The sequence below is a fragment of the Panthera leo genome, chromosome D1, assembly GCF_018350215.1.
Source record: "Panthera leo isolate Ple1 chromosome D1, P.leo_Ple1_pat1.1, whole genome shotgun sequence".
In the NCBI taxonomy this organism is placed as follows: Eukaryota; Metazoa; Chordata; class Mammalia; order Carnivora; family Felidae; genus Panthera; species Panthera leo.
In genome coordinates, this window is record NC_056688.1 from 84,031,989 (window position 1) to 84,039,427 (window position 7,439).

Here is a 7,439-nt window from a genome sequence, read left to right on the forward strand (position 1 = left end):
CATTGCTGCACTATATGCTAACTAACTTGGATATAAATAGAAAGAAAGAAAGAAAGAAAGAAAGAAAGAAAGAAAGAAAGAAAGAAAGAAAGAAAGAAAAGAATGAAAGACTGCATAGGATATTAAAAAAAAAGAATGGAAGTAGTAATAGATCAGTAAATACATATATACTGTCTTATTTTATGCCAAGCCATAATACATTCTAGTTCCATCCATGTTGTTGCTAAGGGCAAGATTTCATTCTTTCTGATTGCTGAGTTATATATATATATATATATATATATATATATATATATATATATGTGTGTGTGTGTGTGTGTGTGTGTGTGTGTACACTACATCTTATCCATTCATCAATCAATGGACATTGGGGGTCTTTTCATACTTTGGCTATTGTTGATAGTGCTGCTATATAAACATTGGGGTGCATATGCCCCTTCAAATCAGCATCTTTGTATCCCTTGGATAAATACCCCATAGTGCAATTGCTGGGCAATAGGGCAGCTCTATTTTTAATATTTTTAGGAACCTCCATACTCTTCTCTAGAGTGGCTGCACCAGTTTTCATTTCCACCGACATTACAAAAGTGTTCCTCTTTCTCTGCATCCTTGCCAAAATCTGTTGTTTCTTGAGTTGTTAGTTTTAGCCATTTTGACAGGTGTGAGTGAGGTGGTATCTCATTGTGGTTTTGATTTGTATTTCCCTGATGAGGAGTGAGGTTGAGCATCTCTTCATGTGTCTGTTAACCATCCAGATGTCTTCTTTGGAAAAGTGTCTGTTCATGTCTTTTGCCAATTTCTTAACTGGATTATTTGTTTTATGGGTGTTGATTTTGTAAGTTCTTTATAGATTTTGCATACTAACCCTTTATATGATATATCATTTGCAAATATCTTCTCCCATTCCGTCGATTGCCTTTTAGTTGTGCTGATTGTTTCCTTCACTGTGCAGAAGCTTCTTATTTTGATGAGGTCCTAATAGTTCATTTTTGCTTTTGTTTCCCACGCCTCTGGAGACATGCTAAGAAGTTGCTGCAGCGAATGTCAAAGAGGTTTTTGCCAGCTTTCTCCTCTAGGATTTTGATGGCTTCCTGTCTTACACTTAGGGCTTTAATCCATTTTGAATTTATTTTTGTGTATTATGTAAGAAAGTGGTCCGCGTTCATTCTTCGGCACGCCACTGTCCAGTTTTCCCAGCACCATCTGCTGTACAGACTGTCTTTTTCCCACTGGATATTCTTTCCTACTCAGTCCAAGATTATTTGGCCATACATTTTTTGGTCCATTCCTGGGTTGTCTATTCTGTTCCATTGATCTGAGTGTCTGTTTTTATGCCAGTACCATACTGTCTTGATGATTACAACTTTGTAATATAGCTTGAAGTCTTGGATTGTGATGCCTCCTGCTTTGGTTTTCTTTTTCAACATTACTTTGGCTATTTAGCATCTTTTCTGGTTCCATACAAATTTTAGGATTGTTCTAGCTCTGTGAAGAATGCTTGTGTTATTTTGATAGAGATTGCATTGAATGTGTAGAATCCTCATTCTTAACCACAGTACTGATCAAATGTTGAGTTGGACTTCATACAGCAGCTTGATTTTCCAAAGGTATCTTGAATATCATTGGCTCCATCAAATCATAGGAGTCATATGAGAGGCGCTTGTACTACAGTCTGGATTGGCAACAACACAGAATTGAAATATACTCTCTATTGAGACACTTGTCATAAATATTACACTCTTCTACTTCTTAAAGGGGAATAAATGATTTTTTTTAATTTTATTTAATAAAACCTTTATTATGTCAGGCAGGAATATTGGTTGGAATAAGATTTTGAAATTTAAATATTGTCCATGTCTATAATTTGATATTGGGCAAAAAATAAAGGGTGGACTGTAGTAGATAATTTTCTTTAATTTGGGTGCATTAAGTTTTTGAACACTCTCCCTAAATCTAAGGAATTCAGTACCTTATCAGACTACAAGGTTCTTTACAAGAAGCCAGATAAACAAGTTTCCAACAAAAATATACACCCATATCAAATTATTTTGAATAAAAATCTAGTGACTCGTAATAATATGAATGCACTTAATACCACATGACTGTATACTTAAAAACAGTAAATTTATGTTATGTATATTATACCACAATAAAAAATAATTTTAAAAAGCTAGTGATGTGAAACAGCAGGCTTTATGCAGAAATAATTTTGTTGAGGGTGGCACATGTACATCTACATCCTAGAGGGAACAGTTCATAGGTTCTAGAAGTAGCCTGCAGAGTCCAGCATCCATGGAACTAGCTATGCAAATTTCAGGGTCACTCTACAGTAATAGTGTCACCATTGCATCACTTCTGGAACATGATTTTTGACATTATTCCTATTGTAAATCCTCAAAATATAGTTTTCTCATCCTTCTAGGAATCTACTGAACTATACAAATTATTTTAATAAATTTATGTTTTTTGCATAAACAAATTTAAATAGTTTTTGATATTTGTAACAATGATTACTGATTGAAACAATGATCTCAAGTACCACTTATTAGTATTTAGCTTGTGCTAGGCACTGTATTAAATTATTAGACAGTATTTGACTCTCACAAAAATAAAAAAGATGCAAATGATTATCCTCATGGAGTTTAAGAAATTTAAATTGAGTGGGATTAAGTAATTTCTCCAAAGCCACATAGCTAGTGAATGGAAAAACTAAGACAAGGACCCAGGTTTGATTGATGCCAATGACTATGTTCTTAACCACTGTCCTATAAAAGTTATTGATTGATTGTCTTACATAAATATATTCCAGTAGTACTATACTTTATTTACTTGAGAGAATATAAGATTGTAAATTGATGACTACCAAACCTAAAGTCTGAAGAAATGATTTGTAGATCTGGCTCTTCTTTCTCTATGACATACATGACCTTGAGCCACTGACCCATCTTCCTGGACCTGAGTTCTCTCCTCTGTAAAGTGAGGGATGGGTCAACTAAGATTCTCTACAGCTGTTCCATTCCACAGGTCTAGCTCTCTAATTAAAAACTTCTCTTCTTACCTGCCTAGTTAAGAAGGAAATGTATAAAAAAATGATTATTCACAGAGCTTTGAAGCTGTCCTCACATCCTCCTCATCCCCCTCCTTTCTATGCCTGGATAGAGTCATGTTATGTTAAAAGTCTAAGGAGCATTTTTATGTACAGTGCAGATAATCCAAGGTCAGGCTTCAGAGGCTGTTGTGTAACTGCCAGTTCAAAATCAATAGTACATGTCCTGTGTTCAGAGACATACACACACAAATAAGCACAAATCACTTAGGATGACATTTGGTCCTTTGTTTCATAATGAAAATGCCAAAGGGTTATATTTTTCTCAATGTCATCTTATAAAGGCAATGTATTCCATGGGGCAGGTTTTGGACCCAACTATGAGAAAGGTCATCGTTGGATTTGAGGATTTTCCCTAGGACTCTAGGTGTCATTGTAGAGGCCTTTCTTTACCCATACACCCGTTCTTTATTCAATACGACTGCTGTATCAGCTCCAATATTACTGATACTTTCATCACCCACATTAGATTTCAGGATCTACTGCCAGACTATGAACCCAAATTGGAGATTGTGTCATCTATTGTAGTTTTTAAGATGGCTGAGTATCAATAATAATAAAAATAGAAAAATCTATATAATTTCTATAGTATGTATTGGAAAAAGAGGTCAAAAAGCATTATCACCTCTACAAGCATGGCAACCTTATATGATAGGTACTATTATCATCTTTATATTATGTATGGAAAAACTGAGCCTTGGAGTAAAGGTGTGATTTTTTCCAAAGTCACAAGGATAATACTGTAGGTCTACCTCACTTCAAGGCCTTAACATCCTAATTATTCAGATAATAATTCCCGCTGAGAATCAGCCTGTCTAAAAGATACATGAAATAAAATATTGTTTAGAGATTCTAACAGAATAACCAAGCTCATCTTCCATCCATTACTGCATAGTTTCTTTTTATCTGAGAAGGCCATTGTCTCAGACAGAGTTTCACTAGCAGGAGACACATATGAATGTACAAATGTGACTAGGTAGGTGGCAATGAGATAAGACCAAAGAGCATATAAGGACAAAAGTAGTGATTTAATTCCAAGTCCAAACCTAAGGCAGAGGCAAAGGCTGGAATGAGGATTAAAGGCAAGGTCACCTACTAGATCTCCAAATCAAACATGCCAAGAAAAGGAAGAAGTCATAAAATCATCAATTAGCAACAATAACAACAACAATAACAAAGGTATCTAGAAACTGGTATTTATGGAGGATCTTCAGGTGGTACAATATAAGATCACAAGATAGCCTATGGGTTAAGGACTATTTTTGAAGAGATTGAATTATGCATATTTACTGAGATATGATTCTTTATGAAAAGATGAATTGAATCAAAGCTGGTGTAGAAGAAATGAACAGATTGTATACTCAGATGAGAAAATATTTCTGAAGACTCTTGCAATATAAAGAAAAAGGTGCTGATTCTAAATTGGACAGTCCTAGGTTTTGAAATAAACACTAGCATAAAAAAGGGCAAATAATAAGGCTTACAAAATGTAATAGATACTTCTATTAAATTCCATTTTGCAAACAAGCAATTGTATGCTGGGAAATTAAGGCTTGCTGAATAAGCCCAACCAGGTTGGGAGTGGGAGAGCTGAGAAGGTCGCTAGTGGGGTACCACTCACAGACACCAGAGTCTGATTGACACATATTTCTCTCATTGTACAAGTTTATTCATTCTGAATTATTCAACGGCAAATATTTTTTGTGCATATTTGAGTTCTGGAAATATAATGGTGAACAAAATAGTTCCCACCCTCACTAAACTGAGTCAATTTAAAGAAACAAGAAAGTGAACGGTGACAGCTGAATGATAGGTACAGGGTGAAAAGAAACCTAGTCAGAACTAAGAAGTTGGCAATGGCTTTCCAGAAGAATTCATACTTCATATGGCACTAGGGGATTAGTAAGAGTGATTCTAGAGAACAGAAGCAGGGATAAGAGTATTCTAGGATACAGGAACATCTGGAAAGACCCAGAGTCTACTAAAACTATGGTAAATGTACTAAGTGTCAAAACTTTAATATGTTTGGAGTATCATTTACCAAGAGAAAATGGTAAGAGATGAGGATGGCAAGGTTTATGGAAGGCAACACAGGGCTTTGCAAGCTTATATTAAGAAGTTTCAGGGAGCCTGGGTGGCTCAGTTGTTTAAGCATCCAACTTTGGCTTAGGTCATGATCTTGTGGTTTATGAGTTCAAGCCCCACATCGGGCTCTGTGCTGATAGCTCAGAGCCTGGAGCTTGTTTTAGATTCTTTGTCTCTCCCTCCCCCTCCCATCCTTCCTCCCCACTCTCTCCCTTCTTCCTTCTCTTCCACCCTCCCCCCCCCACCTCTTCCCTTCCCTGCTAGTGCCCTGTCTCTCTCAAAAATAAATAAACATTAAAAAAATTTAAGTGAAAAAAGAAAGAAGTTTCTACCTCTTCCTGAGACCAGTTGGGAGCCATTGATGGATGGCAAGGAAGGAAATCACATGATCATATTTGCATTTTAGAAATAGAGCTTTGGGGGGCGCCTGGGTGGCTCAGTCGGTTAAGCGTCCGACTTCAGCTCAGGTCACGATCTCCTCTCTCTCTGCCCCCCCCCCCCCCCCCCCGTTCACGCTCTGTCTCTCTCTGTCCCAAAAATAAATAAACGTTAAAAAAAAAATTAAAAAAAAAAAAAGAAATAGAGCTTTGGCTTACCACTATGCCAGGTTAGTTTGAACAGCATATGTTATGTCCCCAAGATAAACTCATGAATGCCTTTAGTGACCCCAGAGTAAGCTAATGAAATTTACCCTCTGAAACTATGAAGTTGAGGCTATTTCCTCAAGGTAAAACCACCAATAGAATCATCTAGATGTTCTCAACATTTTACTACGAAAATATAGTACACAATAACCATGACTTGGGAGTCCCAGTGCTCTATTTAAAAATACAAACCCTCCCCATGTAGTTAATTCTGATTCCAAACTGATCACTAGTTCACACAACTCATTTGTAGAGAATAAGAGTAGCTTAAAATAGTAAAGGTAAAGACATAATATTAGCTTTCTTGGATCAAAATCTTCAATGGCCTTATGCTTTTAAAACAGAACCACAAAGAAAAATGCCTACTACCCATTTTAATAGGTTTCAGAAACTATTATAAATACTCTATGTGCATTATCTCACTTAACTTCATGAAAATTATCCATGGTTGGTACTAGTACCATGTCTACTTTTTTTAGATAATAAAACTCAGATTTAGTGAGATGAAATAGCTTGCCTAAGGATGCACAATTGCCAGGTATTAAAGTTTATCTTCAAACCCAGATCTGTTCTATTGCAAAGCATGTGCTTTTCATCACAATTCAACCCTTTTTCCATTTTCATGGAGTGTTAAGAGAATTGTCACAGTGCTAAATATCCTATTGGGAATGGAGGAAACCATTGAATAAATCTGTCAATTGAAATTCAATTATTTTCGCTCAAATGTGATTGTGCTGTAGAACTTAGTAGGACAGCCACATTGAAAGCAACAAATACATGCTACCATTAATAATATCTGCTTTTGCCACCAAGCAGGCAAGGACCTGGAACCTCAGACTCAGATGAGGATTCTAGAAGTCAGGATTATGTAAGTGAGTATATGTGCACTATGGTGATGGAGATTATTTAGTCAGCATCTTCAGAATAAGATGTTAGGGAGAAAAAGTCAAAATGGAAAAAATGTCCAATCAAGAGAGAGACTAGACAGAGACATGCAATTTTAGATCAAATTAAAGGGGAAACAATTGATATCAGCAAGGCTGACTAAGCAGTTTTTACAGTTGAGAGTGTGAAGAAAGGCAGAAAGAAAGATTCTACAGACAGTCCCTGACATATAGACCCAGGCCCCTTTCATAGAAAACAATGATTTGGTTTGGATTCACCCTCCACTCATATGCAGGAGATTTACCACTTACCTCTACTCCAAAGAAGACTCTGGTTAGTAGATTATGATCATAGGTATTCAGGACATTTTATGGAGTCCAGAAAGCCCCATAAAATGTAAGAGGCAGTACAGAAGAATGGTTGAGTCTCTAGAAGCAGACTTCTTAAGTTTGATACACAACTTTAGCTCTACATGTATGTTCTCTGGCACCTGGCTTATTCTCTTTATACTTGTTTCATCCTCTATAAATTCAGGATGAGAATATTAATATCTATAAGACTGATCCAAGGAACACATGAAGAAACCCAGTGAAATACCTAGCCCAATTACTTGAACAAAATCAGAATTCCCAAAATGTCATCATCAGTGTCATAATTATACTTGCATTCTACACTCATTAAGGCAGATGCTCTGAGTACAGAATTTTGGTAAATAGGAT

At 36.1% G+C, this 7,439-nt stretch overlaps 1 long non-coding RNA gene across 1 annotated transcript in view; it reads right to left on the bottom strand.

The window, feature by feature from the left end:
• Window positions 1-7,112, bottom strand: part of LOC122199961 — a 234,388-nt gene extending 227,276 nt beyond the window's left edge. The window contains exon 1 of the long non-coding RNA XR_006193673.1: window positions 7,032-7,112. This is a non-coding gene — a long non-coding RNA (uncharacterized LOC122199961). The remainder of the gene's footprint in view (window positions 1-7,031) is intronic.
• Window positions 7,113-7,439: the final 327 nt, after the last annotated feature.